Source organism: Chiloscyllium punctatum, chromosome 4 (assembly GCF_047496795.1).
Source record: "Chiloscyllium punctatum isolate Juve2018m chromosome 4, sChiPun1.3, whole genome shotgun sequence".
In the NCBI taxonomy this organism is placed as follows: domain Eukaryota; kingdom Metazoa; phylum Chordata; class Chondrichthyes; order Orectolobiformes; family Hemiscylliidae; genus Chiloscyllium; species Chiloscyllium punctatum.
In genome coordinates this window covers 42,420,488-42,437,952 of record NC_092742.1, presented here as the reverse complement: position 1 = coordinate 42,437,952, position 17,465 = coordinate 42,420,488, and positions in this window count along the sequence as shown.

Here is a 17,465-nt window from a genome sequence, read left to right as displayed (position 1 = left end):
GCCTGTCAAAAGTAGACCTGCAGAACAAAAACATGAAAGCAACTGGCATCTTGAACTTTACTAGTAAACTTTAGCATTAAATATTTTAAATACTTTGAGGCAATGTTTATTTCATACTCTGAATCTCTCCCTTTAAAATAGTATCATTAAAACTAAAAATGGCATTTTGAAAAGACTGCTGTATGTCTGCATTTAGCTGATTGTACATTCCTATCTGTTTGAGATCTGAACAATTGTTACAGCAGCCCTTGTTATCATTCAGCTCAGCATTTAAGAAAACATTAAGTTAGTAAGATCTGTTCAGTAGACTGTCCAGATGTCACCTTCAGGCTGCAGTAATCCTTCCTGCAACATTCTTGTTGACTTTCTTCTTTATTTCTTGCATGGTATACCTGGATTTGTAATTAAAGAGAAAATACCTGTGTGCTAGCTTTTGTGGCTCTTGCATCATTCAAAATATTTTGTGGCTGTTGAGCTGTGTTAAGGTAGGTTTCATTTGCTGAAGGACTTGGAGTGAAAGACAAAACATTTAACTAAATTACAATGCCTTTTCAAAAACAGGAAAAAGTCCGACTTTGCTATTTCAATCATTAATTATTGTCTATTGATAATTACTTACTATTGATCTTTCTCAATTATTACATGTTCTGCAGAAATAGGAGTTCCTTGAATCCTAAACGGAAGGAAAATCACAATCAAGGAACCTTATTTTGTAATTTTTTTTTCAGGCTTACTATCAGATCATGTCACCCTACCACCTCTTCCACCCCCCTCCCCCCCGGCAACCTTTCTTTTTGCTTTCATACAGAGATGCCACAGGAATGCTTCACACCCAACAACAGAACTGCATTCAACAATATCAGTATAATTAAGGTTGCTGGTACATTCCAAGAAAATAAAATGGTCTTCCTCACTTCACTGGATAGAATGATTACAGCACAGAAGGATACCACTTGGCCTATTTGTTTGTGCTGGCTCTCTGAGAGAGCAACTCAGCTAGTTCTACTCCCCCTGCCTTTTCCCTGTAGTCATGTAATTATGATCTTCCTCCTAATAGCACTGTGGATGTCCCAGAATTCCAAGGACTATAGTGGTTTCAGAAGTCAACTCTCCAGGGCATTTGGGGATGGGTAATAAATGCTAGCCTAGCCATTGATGGCCATCCAATGTATGAATTTTAGAAGTGCTTTTTATATATTTTCCATCGACTTTCATAGCTAAATCATTCTGTAGTACATTTGAGGCTGGATGTTTTGGCCCAGTGGTTATAATGCTACCATAGGATCTTCCTCCACACAGTTTGTTTTAAGTTCCAACAAATCTTCGGATATGTTATGATGTATCACTCTGGCAGGTGGGAGTTGAATCCATAATAGAGGTAGGTTTACTATCACTATAGCGTAAGAGCCCCTAAACGAAAAAGCCTTGGCAGGAAGGATTAGGGAAAACCCAAAGTTGTTTTACACTTAGGTGAGGAATAAGAATGATCAGGGTAGGGCCGATCAGAAATAGTGGAGTGAACTTGAGCCTGGAGTCTGAAGAGGTAGGGGAGCCCCTAAATGAGTTTTTTGCTTCAATATTCATGAGAGAGAGAGAGGGGGACCTTGCTGGTAGTGAGAACACCATGGACCAGGTTAATAGGCTTGAACAGATTGATATTAAGAAAGTGTATATGCTGGAATTTCTTGGAACCATCAAGGTAGGTACGTCCCCAGGGCCAGACCAGATATATCCAAGGTTACTATGGGAAGCGAGGAATGTGATTGCTGTGCCTCTGGCAATGATCTTTGCACCCTCACTCTCCACGTGAGTAGTACCAGATGATTGGACGGAGGCAAATGGTGTTCCTCAAGCCCCTTCCACAAAAGTGAGGGGTGCTTTAGACAGTGTTGAGAGCTGTTGCAGGCTATAACAAGACATTGACAGGATGCAGAGCTGGGCTGAGAAGTGGCAGGTGGAGTTCAATCTGGCTAAATGCAAAGTAATTCATTTTGGAAGGTTGAATTTGAATGCTGAGTACAGGGTTAAAGATAGGATTCTTGGCAATGTGGAGGAACAGCGGGATCTTGGGGTCCATGTACATAGATCCCTCAAAGTTGCTACCCAAGTTGATAGGGTTGGCAAGAATGCTTATAGTGTGTTGGCTTTCATTAACAGGGGGATCGCGTTTAAGAGCTGCGAGGTTTTGCTGCAGTTCTATAAAACCCTGGTTGGACCACACTTGGAATATTGTGTCCAATTCTGGTTGCCTTATTATAGGAATATGTAGATGCTTTAGAGAGGAGATTTACCAGGATGCTGCCTGGATTGGAGGGCTTGTCTTATGAAGAGAGGTTGAGTTAGCTAGGGCTTTTCACACAGGAGAGAAGAAGGCTGAGTGGTGACTAGATAGAGGTGTATAAGGTAATGAGAGGCATAGATAGAGTAGATAGGCAGAGACTTTACCCCAGTGCAGAAATGGCTTTCACGAGGGGTCATAATTTTAAGGTGGATTGGAAGAAGGTTTAGGGGAAATGTCAGAGGTAGGTTCTTTACACAGAGAGTGGTGGGTCCATGGAATGCACTGCCAACAGTGGTGGTAGAGTCAGAGACATTAGGGACATTTAAGCTATTGCTGGACAAGCACATGAACGGCAGTAAGTTGAGGGGCGTGTAAGTTTGGTTGATCTTAGATGAAGAGAAATGCTCGGCACAACATTGTGGGCTGAAGGGCCTTTACTGTGCTGTACTGTTGTATGTTCTATGTTCTGAACAGGTTTTGTTAGTTGCTAACACTTAACTAAGCAGGGTTAACCAATTGGATTGTTTGAATCCTAATAGTGGGAGGCTTCCTGGTACAAGTGATATAATCAAAAGAAGCTTTACAGATTACTGATGGGTCTTGCCTTCCATCAATTTGAATGAAGAATGAGTTTTCAAACATTCATGGGTCACTGTTCTCTCAACCTGTTTAGCATTCAGATATCTCATGTTCCTTCTCTGCATTTTCTTTCTTCTTCCTGTGATCCAAGCCATTTAAAATAGCCAAGTTGGAAAGATTAACAAATTAATGCTCTGTTTATTATATGAGTTATGCATAATAAAGAGCCCATAAAATTCTTGTCTAAATATTTCTTGTGAAAAATGACTAGTTTGTGTGTGTGTGTGAGATAATCTCCAATCTGCTCTGAGTTCTGCTGAGCACATCTGTTGTCTTGACTTTGCCCTTAACTGTTGTGCAGACAGATGAACCAACCTTTGTTTGCACCGGTGCAAGATTTTCAGCATGGAAATTTGATAGAAATATTAAAAAATTGTGAAAGGTCAGCAAGAGTCAATAGAGTAAAAATTTACATTATTGGAAGGATGGAGAACAAGAGGATATACATTTAAGGTAATGAGCAAAATAATTAATGGTGATATGAGGAAAATCTTTTTTTATGCGGCGGATGGTTAAGATCTGGAATGCATTGCCTAAGTATGATGGAGGCGTATTCAAATCGTGGCACTCAAAAGGGAAGAGGACTATCCTAAAAGTCAGACAATCATACAGCACAGAAAGACTATTCAGTCCATTCAATCTGTGCTGACCTATGTACACTACTCACATTTTTCCAGAGCTTGACCCATAACCATGAATATTAATACATTTCAAGTGCCTATCTGTGTATATAGAGTCATAGTCATAGAGTGTACAGCACGGAAACAGACCCTTCGGTCCAACTTGTCCATGCTGACCAGATACCCCAACCCAATCTGGTCCTACCTGCCAGCACCTGGCCCATATCCTTCCAAACCCTTCCTATTCTTATACCATTCAGATGCCTTTTAAATGTTGCAATTAAACTAGCCTCCACCACTTCCTCTGGCAGCTCATTCCTCTGCATGAAAAAGTTGCCCCATAGGTCTCTTTTATATCTTTCCCCTCTCACCCTAAACCTATGCCCTCTAGTTCTGGACTCCCCCACCCCAGGGAAAAGACTTTGGCTATTTATCCTATCCATGCCCCTCATGATTTTATAAACCTCTATAAGGTCACCCTTCAGCCTCTGACACTCCAGGGAAAATAGCCCCAGCCTATTCAGCCTCTCCCCATAGCTCAAATCCTCAAACCCTGGCAACATCCCTGTAAATATTTTCTGAATCCTTTCAAGTATCACAACATCTTTCTGATAGGAAGGAGACCAGAATTGCACGCAATATTCCAAAAGTGGCCTAACCAATGTCCTGTACAGCTGCAACATGACCTCCCAACTCCTGTACTCAATACTCTGACCAATAAAGGAAAGCATACCAAACACCTTCTTCACTATCCTATCTACCTGCGACCCCACTTTCAAGGAGCTATGAACCTGCACTCCAAGGTCTCTTTGTTCAGCAACACTCCCTAGGACCTTCCCATTAAGTGTATAAGTTCTGCTAAGATTTGCTTTTCCAAAATGCAGTACCTCTCATTTACCTAAACTAAACTCCATCTGCCACTTCTCAGCCATTGGCCCATCTGATCAAGATCCTGTTGTAATCTGAGATAATACATATCTCAAAAGAAGAAAGTGCAGAGCTGTGAGAGAAAATTGGCAACGGCAATACGTGAATTTCTCCTTCAGAGAACTAATGCAGAACACACTTTTCTGAATTTCCTTGTTTTATGGTGTAATTATTGTGATCTTGTAATTGTGACCACTGTCAATTGTAGAATCGTAGAAATTTACAGTTCAGAAAGAGGCTATTCGACTCCTCACGTCTATATCAGCTCCTAGCTACGCAGCTAGCCCCTTCTTCAGCCTGATCTCTTTAGTCCTCTAAATTCATCACTTTCAAATGTATATCAGCAGCTTTCTTTTGAAACTTCCTATGGAATCTACCATCACCATTATCCCAGGCAGTGCATTCTAAATCCTAACAATTACCTTAGTAAAGAAGAATCTCCTCATCTCATTCATATTTCTCTTGCTGACAATCTTGAAATTGTGACCTCTAGTTACTACCATACCAACTAGTAGTAATAGAATATCTTTCTTTAACCTATCAAAATTGTTAATAATTTTGAACACCTCTTAATCTTCTCTGCTCCAAAGGAGAGTAAACCAATCTCTCTAATCTTGTATCTAAAATCTCTAATTCCCTGGTATCATTATCGTAAATCTGTCCAGGGCTTTAACATCCTTCCTTAAATAAAATGCTCAGAACTGAACATAATACAGGTACACAATCCTTTATCTGAAATCCAAAAAACTCCACGCTCCGAAATATTTTTTGTGGGGTGTGGAGCGTCGTTTTGACATGTGAACAGGTGAATCAATTCCACACCCACTCGAATGACATCACTCAGATGTGACGTGGTGGCGTCGCCCAGCACTGGCAGGTGTCAATTATGTCTCAATGCTCGTACTGTTCATATGTGCATCTGCTGTTAGGTTATTTTGTTTTATTTCACTGTGAAAATGTCATTTATTCCGAAAAACAACTGGCCCCAAGGATTTCAGATGAAAGATTGTGTACTGTAGTCCAAATATAGTCTGACCAATGATTTGTAGAGTATTTGGGGTACCTTCTGGGGAAGGTGGTACCTGTATATGAAGGACCGGTTGTACTTAAACTGGAGGTGCACCAATGTCCTGGGTGGGAGATTTCCTATAGCATTTTGGGAGGGTTTAAACTAGTTTAGTGGGGAATATGAACCAGAGGAGAGGGTAGTTGTTTAAACAGGCAGAAATAGAATGCCTGTCAGCAAGGATACACAGTTGATAAGGCAAAGGGATGTGTTATAGTGTGTCTGTTTCAATGCAAGGAGTGTCAGGAATAAGACTGATGTACTTAGAGCATGGATCAGTACTTGGAACTGTGAAATCCATGTATCCATTATGTTGTGGCCATAATGGAGACATGGACTTCATAGGGGTAGGAATGGTTGTGGATGTTCCAGGATTTAGATCTTTTAAGAAGATCAGGGAGAGGGGTAAAAGAGGAGGAGAAGGAGGAGTAGCATTGTTAATTAGAGAGTGCATCACAGCTGCAGAAAAGGAGGTTGTTGAGGAGGGTTTGTCTACTGAGTCACTATGGGTGGAAGTCAGTAACAGGAAAGGAGCAGTCACTTTATTGGGTGTTTTCCATAGACCCCACCAATAGCAGCAGAGAGATTTAAGAACAGATTGGACAGCAGATAGAGTCATAGAGATGTACAGCGTGGAAACAGACCCTTCGGTCCAACTTGTCCATACCGACTAGATAACTCGACCTAGTCTAGTCCCACCTGCCAGCACCCGGCCCATATCCTTCCAAACCCTTCCTATTCATATATTTATCTGGATGCCTTTTAAATGTTGCAATTGTACTAGCCTCCACCACTTTCTGTGGCAGTTCATTCTCCACAAGTACTACCGTCTGTGTGAAATAGTTGCCCCTTAGGTCTCTTTTATATCTTCTCCTCTCGCCCTAAACCTATGCCCTCTAGTTCTGGGAAAAGACTTTGTCTATTTACCTTATCCATGTCCCTCATGATTTTATAAACCTCTATAAGGTCACCCCTCAACCTCCGACGCTCCAGGGAAAATAGCTCAAAGCCTCCAGCCCTGGCAATATTGTTGTAAATCTTTTCTGAACCCTTTCAACGAGTGAATCCTTAGAGTATAAAGGCAGTAAGAGTATACTTAAGAGAGAAATCAGGAGGGCAAAAAGGGGACATGAGATAGCTTTGGCAAATAGAGTTAAGGAGAATCCAAAAGGTTTTTAAAAATACATTAAGGACAAAAGGGTAACTAGGGAGAGAACAGGGCCCCTCTAAGATCAGTAAGGTGGTCTTTGTGTGGAGCTGCAGGAGGTGGGGGAGATACTAAACAAGTATTTTGCATCAGTATTTCCTATGGAAAAGGAACTGGGAAGATATAGAATGTAGGGAAATAGACAGTGACATCTTGAAAAATGTCCATATTACAGAGAAGGAAGTGCTGGATGTCTTGAAACACATAAAAGTGGATAAATCCCCAGGACCTGATCAGGTATACCCTAGAACTCTGTGGGAAACTCGGGAAGTGATTGCTGGGCCTCTTGCATTTGTATCATCAGTAGTCATAGGTGAGGTGCTGCAAGATTGGAGCTTGGCTAACTTGGTGCCACTATTTAAGACAAAGACACTATTTATAGACCAGTGAGCCTGACGTAGGTCGTGGGCAAGGTTTTGAAGGGAATCCTGAGGGGCAGGATGTACATGTATTTGGAAAGGCAAGGACTGATTCGAGATCGTCAACATGGCTTTGTGTGTGGGAAATCATGTCTCACAAACTTGACTGAGTTTTTTGAAGAAGTAACAAAGAGGATTGATCAGGGCAGAGCAGTAGATGTGATCTATATGGACTTCAGTAAGGCATTTGACGAAGTTCCCCATGGGAGACTGATTAGCAAGGTTAGATCTCATGGAATACAGGGAGAAGTAGCCATTTGGATACAGAACTGCTCAAAGGTAGAACACAGAGGGTGATAGTGGAGGGTGATGACCTCCCAACTCCTGTATTCAATACTCTGACCAATAAAGGAAAGCATACCAAACGCCTTCACTATCCTATCAACCTGCGACTCCACTTTCAAGGAGCTATGAACCTGCACTTCAAGGTCTCTTTGTTCAGCAACACTCTCTAGGACCTTACCATTAAGTGTATAAGTCCTGCTAAGATTTGCTTTCACAAAATGCAGCACCTCTCATTTATCTAAATTAAACTCTATCTACCACTCCTCAGCCCATTGGCCCATCTGATCAAGATCCTGCTGTAACCTGAGGTAAACTTCTTCACTAACCACTACACTACCAATTTTGGTGTCATCTGCACACTTACTAACTGTGCCTCTTATGGTCGCATCCAAATCATTTATATAAATGATGAAAAGTAGTGGACCCAGCACCGAATCTTGTGGCACTCCACTGGTCACAGGCCTCCAGTCTGAAAAACAACCCTCCACCACTACCCTCTGTCTTCTACCCTTGAGCCAGTTCTGTATCCACATTGCTACTTCTTTCTGTATTCCATGAGATCTAACCTTGCTAACCAGACTCCCATGGGGAGTCAATTAAAAATAAAGCAAGTAGTAAAATTAGAGGCAATTCTATTTATGCTTCTATAATGCTAGCTTAAAGATCGAGCACAGTCATGATCCATCCAAAATGATTCTGTTATTCAACAAGAAAGCATGACCAACCTGCTAAAAGGTCAAGAGTTAAAGTGGAGGAACTTGCTTCCCTTTTGACACAATGCAGTCACAATTCTTCAATATTCAATCTCTAAATTGAAAGGTCAGAGTGGCTCGTGTTTGGGCTTGCGGTCATGAACATATTTTTCTGTTGCATATAGTCTGTATGGACACATTGTTGACAATGTATAAACATTAACTAAAGAATTTTTTCAGTTGTCATTTTAAGAGAATATTTAATATGGTAACTTACATTTCAAAATAGCTTAAAGAGAGGAATTATGCTTATTTTTTAATTGCAGTAAATAGAAGAAGAGTTTTGGTCAGTTCTTTTTTGTGAGTTATAAGTTGATGCACAACATGATTCAGAGTGATACAATTTTGGAAACAAGTGCATAAAAGCTGATAGAACTTTCCATTAATAATTCAACAGAGTTCAGTCTATCAGACTTCATTTTTCACTTGAAGCTTTAATGATATTAATCAAGTGCAGATTTTGGTGAATGTTTAAATTACATTGTATTTTATAGGAATTGCTGAACTTCTGTGCTTCAAATTTTGATTTCATCATAAATACCAATTGGATTAAAATCTGATTAGTAAAATCTACTTTAATTGAAAAACCCATTTCAAATAAGTGCATTTTGACAGTCACAGTTTAATATAGGTACCTGAATGATTTTGAAATCTCACAGAAACATGGTTTTGCAAGAGCAAATTACTAAACAAGTCAGCTTAAAGACTGTAAGAAACAAGATTTAAAAATCATTACTAATAATCTTTAAGAGTGATGGCCTTTTGCAAAATGCAGAACTTTCCATGAGCAGATCAAGTCGGGGTGGAAAAGTACAGCAGGTAAATCCAAGGAGCAGGAAAATTGACATTTCAGGCATAAGTCCTTCGTCACTTCTCCTGCTACTTGGATGCTGCCTGTCCTGCTGTACTTTTCCAGCATCACACTCTCGACTCTGATCTCTAGCATCTGCAGTCCTCACTTTCTCAAAGTACGGATAAAGGCTAGATAAACTGTGAGAGAGCGTGCAGAGGTTGTGAAAGTTTTTAATGTAGATTTGTTCTGTTTTATATATTACATTGTATAGATATAAAATTTTACTAATTTAGGTATCATCGTTGCTGATTTTGGTTATAAAATTGATTGACTAATATAATAATTGATTGGTTAAAGATCAGTTGAAGTTAAAAGCTGAATAAATGCTGCAGATAATGAACCCAACTAATACTATTTAGTTTGAAATTCATTTTCAGATATTTTAATAACCAAATAGATTTTATTCTTAATGACTGGTCATTGAAAAGCAAGAATAGTTCACAACTGGTCATTGTCCTGTCAGCAAAACTGCTTCAGAGAAGCAGTTCAAGGCTGTCATGCCTCCTCCAGTGCATATAGTTATAAAGATTTATTTTTAATAACGTTTGCCAGATAAGAGCAAATTAGGTATGTCAAAAAAATCTGGTCTGCATTCATGTTTAGCATTGGCAATTTTTTTTTATCTCTTTGGACAACAACCAGTGATTACAGCTGTCTTTTCCATTTGCTAAATGCAACTGAACTTTCTTACTGACCGATCTTTCAATATACTCAGCATTATCCCAAGTATTTGCATAATCAAACTATATGGGGAACTGGAAGCAGAAATTGCTCTGGGGGATATGATGTCGTACCATTGTCAGAAAAGTGGGTCAAAGACTGAACAGGACTAGATATTAACATTCCAGATTATAAAGCTTTTAATTAAAAACAGGTTGGGTAAAAAGGGAGGAGTGTAGCACTCTTGGTCAAAGATACTATCATTGCCCTTGAATGAGATGCAGTCTCTGAATTAGATTCTATATGGTTTTAGGTGAGAAACAGGAAGGGAGCTGTGACCTTGTTGAATATTTAATTCAGAACTCCAAATACTGAGGAGGAAGTAGAAGAAAGCACATTTGAAGAGAAATTATGGAAATCTGCAGGTGAATTAGGGCTGTGATATTTTGCAATTTCATTTACTCTGTGGTACACTGGGAGAAAAGTAGATTGTGGACCACAGAAAGGGAGAAATTCCTGCAATGTGTGAAGGAGAACTTGCTGGAACAGTTACATTTCCAGGCCTACCAGGAGTGAGCTGGGCTGGATCCTGTCCTAGGAAATGAGGCAGACCAAATGGAGAATGCCAGATGGGGAGGCATTTGGGAAATAGCAATCATAACATAAAAAGGTGCAATATGAGGTTGGAGAAGGATAAAAATCAGTCAACAATTAAGATCCCAAACTGGAAAAGGGCACATTTTACATGCCTAAAAGTTGAACTGGAGCAGGTTGTTTGGAAATGCATTTTTGTGGATAATACAGTGGATGAAAATGGGAGAACTTCAAAAGAGAGATGAATACGCTGCAAGGTAGGTACATACCAATGGGAAATAAATATGGGTATCCAAAGCTAGAGTACCCTAGATGACTAAAGATATTGATGAGAAAACAAGGGGAAAAAAAGGCATATGATGCATTCTGGAATAATAATAGCAATAGAAATCAGGAAGAGTATTTCAAACATAAGAGGCAGGATAAGGCTGAACTAAGGAATGCAAAACGGAAGCATGAGAGAAAAGGATGTCAGGCTGCACCAAAACAAATAACAAAGTGTTCTTCAAACATTAACAGCAACAGATGAGTGAAGGATAGAGTGGGACCCATTAGGCACAGGCAAGGTAAGTTGTTCCCTGAAGCAATGCATAGTACAGAGATATTAAACGAGTACTTTGCTTCTGTCTTTACTAAATTAGAAAATGGTGACAATGCCTAGTTGAAAATGTGGGTACTCAGCAACTGAGCAAGATAGTGATAGATTTAGAAAAGGTGCTGAAAAGATAGGCAATACTCCATGTTGGGAACTCACCAGGCCCAAATAGGATACACGCCAGGGAGAAAATTGCAAAGCCATTAACAGAATTTTTCCAGGACCCTCTAAGCACAGCATTAGCCCAGGGGAGCCGCAAGATTGAAATTGTGACACTGTTGTTTAAGAAAGGAACAGACTTTAACCCAGGAAAGTATAAACCTGTCAGCTTGACATCAATAGTGGGGAAACTGATAGAGGCTATAATACAGGATAAGGTAAATATACACTTACAGAAAAATAAGTTAAGACTAGATGGTCCACATGGCTGTGTCAAGACCAAGTCATGTTTGACTAATCTAACTGAGTTATTTGACAAGGTGACACAGGCAATGGATGAGACTCGTGCTTTGGATATTGTATGTTTGGATTTCTGGCAAGTATTTGACACAGTGCCACATGGTTGGTGAATTAGAAGTATTTGGAATTGCTGGATCCTTGGAAGCATGGATTACAAGTTGACTGAAACAGAAGGTAGCTATAGATGTCCATTTCTCAGTCTGGAGATGAGTTGAAAGTGGGATTCCACAGGGACTGGTGTTGGGGCCCTTTTTCTGATATAAGTTATTTGAAGGTGGGTGCTGAAGGCAAAATCTCTAAATTTGCAGACGATACTAAACTAGGGAGGATAGTGAATTGTGAGGATGACGCTGAACAATTTCAGAGGGTCGTTGACAAGTTGGCTAAATGGGCAGACATCTGGCAAATTAATTTCAAGGCAGAGAAATGTGGGATAATGTTTCTGCAACCAAATTACATGGAGGAGAGACAATACAGACTCATTGGTACAACTTTGTGGGGAGTATAGGAGCAGAGGGATTTCATATGCATAATTCTTACCAGAACATGACCAGGCAAGTTGAAACAGCTGTTTTAAGAAAGCTTGTAGGGTTTATAGATAGAGGCATAGTGTATTAAAAACTGATACTAAGTAGAACATAGAACAGTATAGCCCCTTCAGCCCATGATTTTTTTTAAGATTCCCTACAGTGTGGGAACAGGCCCTTCGACCCAACCAGTCCACACTGACCCTCCAAAGAGTAACCCATCCAGACCCATTTCCTTCTGACTAATGCACCTAGCACCATGGGCAATTTAGCATAGCCAATTCACCTGACCTGCACATCTTTGGACTGTGGGAGGAAACCGGACCACCTAGAGGAAACCCACGCAGACATGGAGAGAATGTGCAAACAGACAGTCGCCCGAGGCTGGAATTGAACCTGGGACCCTGGTGCTGTGAAGCAGCAGTGCGAGCCACTGTGCCGCCCAAGCAGTTATCTTAATCTAAGATATTCCTAACCCACACATCCCTCAATTTACTGCCATCCATGTTCTTGTCCAGCAGTCACTTAAATGTCCCTAATGTCTGTGACTCTACTTCCACAACTGGCAATACATTCCATCCTCCCACCACACTCTTCGTAAAGAACCTGCCTCTGACATCTCCCCTATACCTTGCTCCAATCACCTTAAAATTATGGCCCCTCATGACAGCCATTTCTGCACTGGGGTAAAGTCTCTGCCTGTCTACTCTATGTATTACCTTATACACTTCTGTCAAGTCACCACTCATCCTCCTCCTCTCTAGTGTGAAAAGCCCTAGCTAACTCAACCTCTCTTCATAAGACAAGCTCTCCAATCCAGGCAGCATCCTGGTAAATCTTCTGTCTAAAGCACCTACATCATTCCTATAATAAGGCAACCAGAAGTGGACACAATATTCCAAGTATGGTCTCACTAGGATTTTATAGAGCTGCAGCAAAGGTGAGGCAGTTGTGTCACTGTCACTGAAATGCTCTCCCACCGAAAGATCTGACATCTGGCCTAGCACATTGCCAAGCACCAAACCCAATATGGCCTGGCCCCTAGTCAGCGTATCTACATATTGAGTCAGGAATCCTTCCTGGACACACCTGACAAAATCAGCTCCATCCAGAACATCCACACTGAGGTGGTTCCAATCAATATTGGAGAAGTTGGAGTCATCCATAACAGCAACTCTGTTACATCTGCACCTTTCTAAGATGCAGTGGGGGATACATCGGGTTCTAAGAGATCGATTATGTTAGGGGACTCTCTAGTCTAAGACACAATTTCTGTGGCTAGCAGCAAAAAAATCAGAATGGTGTGTTACCTCCCTGGTGCCAGGATCAAGGATGTCTCAGAGAGGGCGCAGAATGCTCTCAAGGGGGAAGAGGGCCCAGCAGGAGGTCATTGTACACATTGAAACCAACGACATTGGGGGAAAAAAAGGTTGAGATTCAGAAGGGAGAATGTAGAGAGTTAAGCAGGAATTTAAAAAGGAGGCCCTCAAGAGCAGTAGTATCTGGATTACTCCAGGTGCTACAAGCTAGTGAGGTAGAAATAGGAGGATAGAGCAGATGAATGCATGGCTGGTGTATGGGAGAGGGAGTCACATTTTTTGGATCACTGGAATCTCTTCTGGGGTATAAGTGACATGTACAAGAAGGACAGATTGCACCTAAATTGGAAGGGGACTAATATACTGGCAAGATTTGCTAGAGCTGCTCAGGAGGATTTAAACTAGTAAGATGGGGGGTGGGACCCAGGGAGATAGTGAGGAAAGATATCAATCTGAGACTAGTACAGTTGAGAAAAGAAGTGAGTCAAGCAGGCAGTGCAGGCAGGGACAAGGGCGGACTGATAAATCAAACTGCATTTATTTCAATGCAAGGGGCCTAACAGGGAAAGCAGATGAACTCAGGGCATGGTTAGGAACATGGGACTGGGATATCATAGCAATTACAGAAACATGGCTCAGGGATGGGCAGGACTGGCAGCTTAAATGTTCCATGATACAAATGCTACAGGAAGGATAGAAAGGGAGACAAGAGAGGAGGGGAGATAGCATTTTTGAACAGGGATAGCATTACAGCTGTACTGAGGGTGGATATTCCCGGAAATACAACCAGGGAAGTTATATAGTTAGAACTGAGAAATAAGAAAGGGATGATCACCTTATTGGGATTGTATTATAGACCCCCTAATAGTCAGAGGGAAATTGGGAAAAATTTGTAAGGAGATCTCAGTTATCTGTAAGAATAATAGGGTGGTTATGGTAGGGGATTTTAACTTTCCAAACATAGACTGGGGCTGCCATAGTGTTAAGGGTTTAGATGGGAAGGAATTTGTTAAGCATGCACAAGAAAATTTTCTGAGTCAGTATGTGGATGTACCAACAAAATAAGGCGCAAAACTTGACCTGCACTTGGGAAGTAAGGCAGGGCAGGTGACTGAGGTATCAGTGGGGGAGCACTTTGGGGCCAGTGACCATAATTCTATTCGTTTTAAAATAGTGATGGAAAAGGTTACACCAGATCTAAAAGTTGAATTTCTAAATTGGACAAAGGTCAATTTTGATGGTATTAGGAAAGAACTTTCAAAGGCCGATTAGGTGCAGATTTTCATAGGGATGGCTGGAAAATGGGATGCCTTCAGAAATGAGATGAGAGCCCAGAGACAGTATGTTCCTGTTAGGGTGAAAGGAAAGGCTGGGAGGTGCAGGGAAAGCTGGATGACTAAACCCTCAGTTTCTTAAGAAAAAAAAAGAAAGCAAATGCCAGGTATAGACAAGACAGATGGAGTGAATTCTTAGAAGAGTATAAAGATGCAGATCTTGGTATTTGCTTTACTAGTCAAATGGGCGGTGCTTGTAAGAGTATAAGTCATAACCCTGTCAGTGATGAGAATCCCTCGCCATATTTTGCGGTTACATCTTTATCTGGTAGTTGTGCAATATATATCTTGAAATCACACAGTACAGAAGACGCCCTTTGGCCCATTTGAAAGTAATTTCTACTGAATTGCTCAGTTTGAGCCATTTTCTTCACATCTACAAATTACGATTATAAGCAGAAAATACTGGAAATAATCAGCGAGTCTGATGGCAGCTCTGGAGTGAGTGAACAATGATCTTTTAAGAATTGTGATAAAAGGTCATTAACCTGAAATGTCAACTGTTTCTCTTGCCATTGATACAAAGTAATAACTAAATTTTACCACACTATCAACATCCGTGGAATGCTTCCTGTTTGGCGTCCAAAGAGCTGATGTGTAAATTCTAATATTCAGGAGGGTTAGAAATCTGCTGACGATACAAGACTACAGCAGTGAGAGTTGTGAGTAGGAACCTTGTACACTGTTCGACAAGAGTAAACAGACAAGTGCAGCAAGTAACTAGGCAGGCAAATGATTTGTCAGCTTTTACTGCTAGAGGATTTGAGTTCAGAAGTAGGAATTTCTTACTGCAGTTATGCAGGACATTGGTAAAACCACGTCCTGAGTATTGTGTACAGTTGCGGACTCTACCTAACAGAATATATTTGCTACAGAGGGAATACAGTGAATTACTGGGCTGATACTGGGGCTGGCAGAATTGTCATATAAGGAGAGATTTGTTTAAATGGGCCTGTATTCAGAAGAGTTTTGAAGAACGAGAGGGTGTCTGACTGAATGTATCAAATTCTAACAGGGCTAGGCAGGTGAGATGCAACAGGATAGAGTCATACAGCACAGTCCAACTGGTCCATGCTGACCAGACATCCCCGTGTGACCCAGTCCCCTTTGCCAGCATTTGGTCCATATCATGCTAAACACTTGCTGTTCATATACCATCCAGATGCCTTTTAAATGTTGCATTTGTACCTGTACCCACCACTTCTTCTGACAACTTATTCCATACATGTACGTATAACCTCTGCATGAAAACATTATCCTACCCTAACCATGCTCCTCATGATTTTATAAACCTCTATATGGTCACCCCTCAGCCTCTGATGCTCCAGTAAAAATAAGCCACAACCAATTCAGCCTCTCCCTACAACACAAACTCACCAGTCCTGGCAACATGTTTGTAAATCTTTTCTGCACCTTCTCGAGTTTAACAATATCTTTCACATAGAAGGTCAACTTGAATTGTACGCAGCATTCTAAAAGTGGACTGACCATGTACGGGACAGCTGCAACATAATATCCCAACTCCTATTCTCTTCTTTCCAATGAAGGCAAGCATGCCAAACACTGCCTTCACTAACCTGTTTACCTGCGACTTCACTTTCAAGGAACCATGCACATGCATCCCTGGATTACTTTGCTTGGCAACACTCTCCAGGGCCCTACTATTAACTGTATAAGTTCTACATTCAACTCCAGCTGCCACTTCTCAGTCGATTGGCCCATCATATCAAGTCCCCGTTGTACTCTTGAGATAGCCTATTTTACTGTCCACTGCAACACCTATTTTGTTGCATCTACAAACTTAATGATCATACCTCCTATATTCTCATTTAAATTATTTACAGAAAAGATGAAAAGTAGTGCACTGATACTTGACAACCAATTTAATGAGACATGATTTCCCACGCACAAAGCCATGTGAATATTCCTAATCAGACCTTGCATTTCCAAATGCATGTAATTCCTATCCCTCGGAGTCCCCTCCAACTACTTACTCACCATTGTCATAAGGTGCACTGCTTTATAGTTCCCTGGCTTTTCTTTACACCCTTTCTTAAATGATGGTACCAACCTCCAGTCTTCCGGCATCTCAACTGCGGCTGTTGGTAATACAAATATCTCAAAGAGGCCCAGCAATCTCTTCACTAGTTTCCCACAAAGTTCTGGGAAATACCTGATCAAGCCCCTGCGATTTATCTAACTTTGTGTTTTAAGACCTCCAGCATCACCTGTTCTGTTATAGAACTCTTTTTGAAACATCATTATTTATTTTGCCAAGTTTCCTAGCTTCCATATCCTTCTCCATAGTAATTACAGGTACAATTTTCATTTATGATATTTTCCTTAGTTGGAGATTTCTTAAACCAAGGGGTGCAGTCTCAGGATATGGAGCAGGTTATTTAGCACTGAAATGAAGAAACGTTTTTTCCACTTAGAGGGTGGTCAACCTGTGGAAGTTGCTACTTTTGAAGGCTGTGGAGGCCAAGTCACTGAGTACATTTACAATGGATAAATGTTTGGATGTTCAAGGCATCAAGGGGTGTGGAGAGCAAGTAGGAGTATGAAAAAATTGCTGTGAACATATTGAATGACAGAACAGGCTTAAAGACCAAATGGCCTACTCCTTCTTCTAGTTTCAATGTTTCCAACTCACAGCTGGTATGAAATATCATCAAATATATGCATTCCCATTTGAAACACATTGTGGTGGCCTGCAGCTTTTGATCTGGTTCAGCACACCATCCTGCTACAGTGTCTTTTCCAATTGTGCAGCTATAATTTATCATTTATCCACTGAAAGTCAAAGTACCATCTATTATCTCTGGTGTTCCAAGATTTTTATACTTGGCCTTTTCTATTTCTAATCTGCTCACTATCCTCTGTGTTACCATCAGTTTCCACATGTACTACAGTGACACCCAGCTCTCC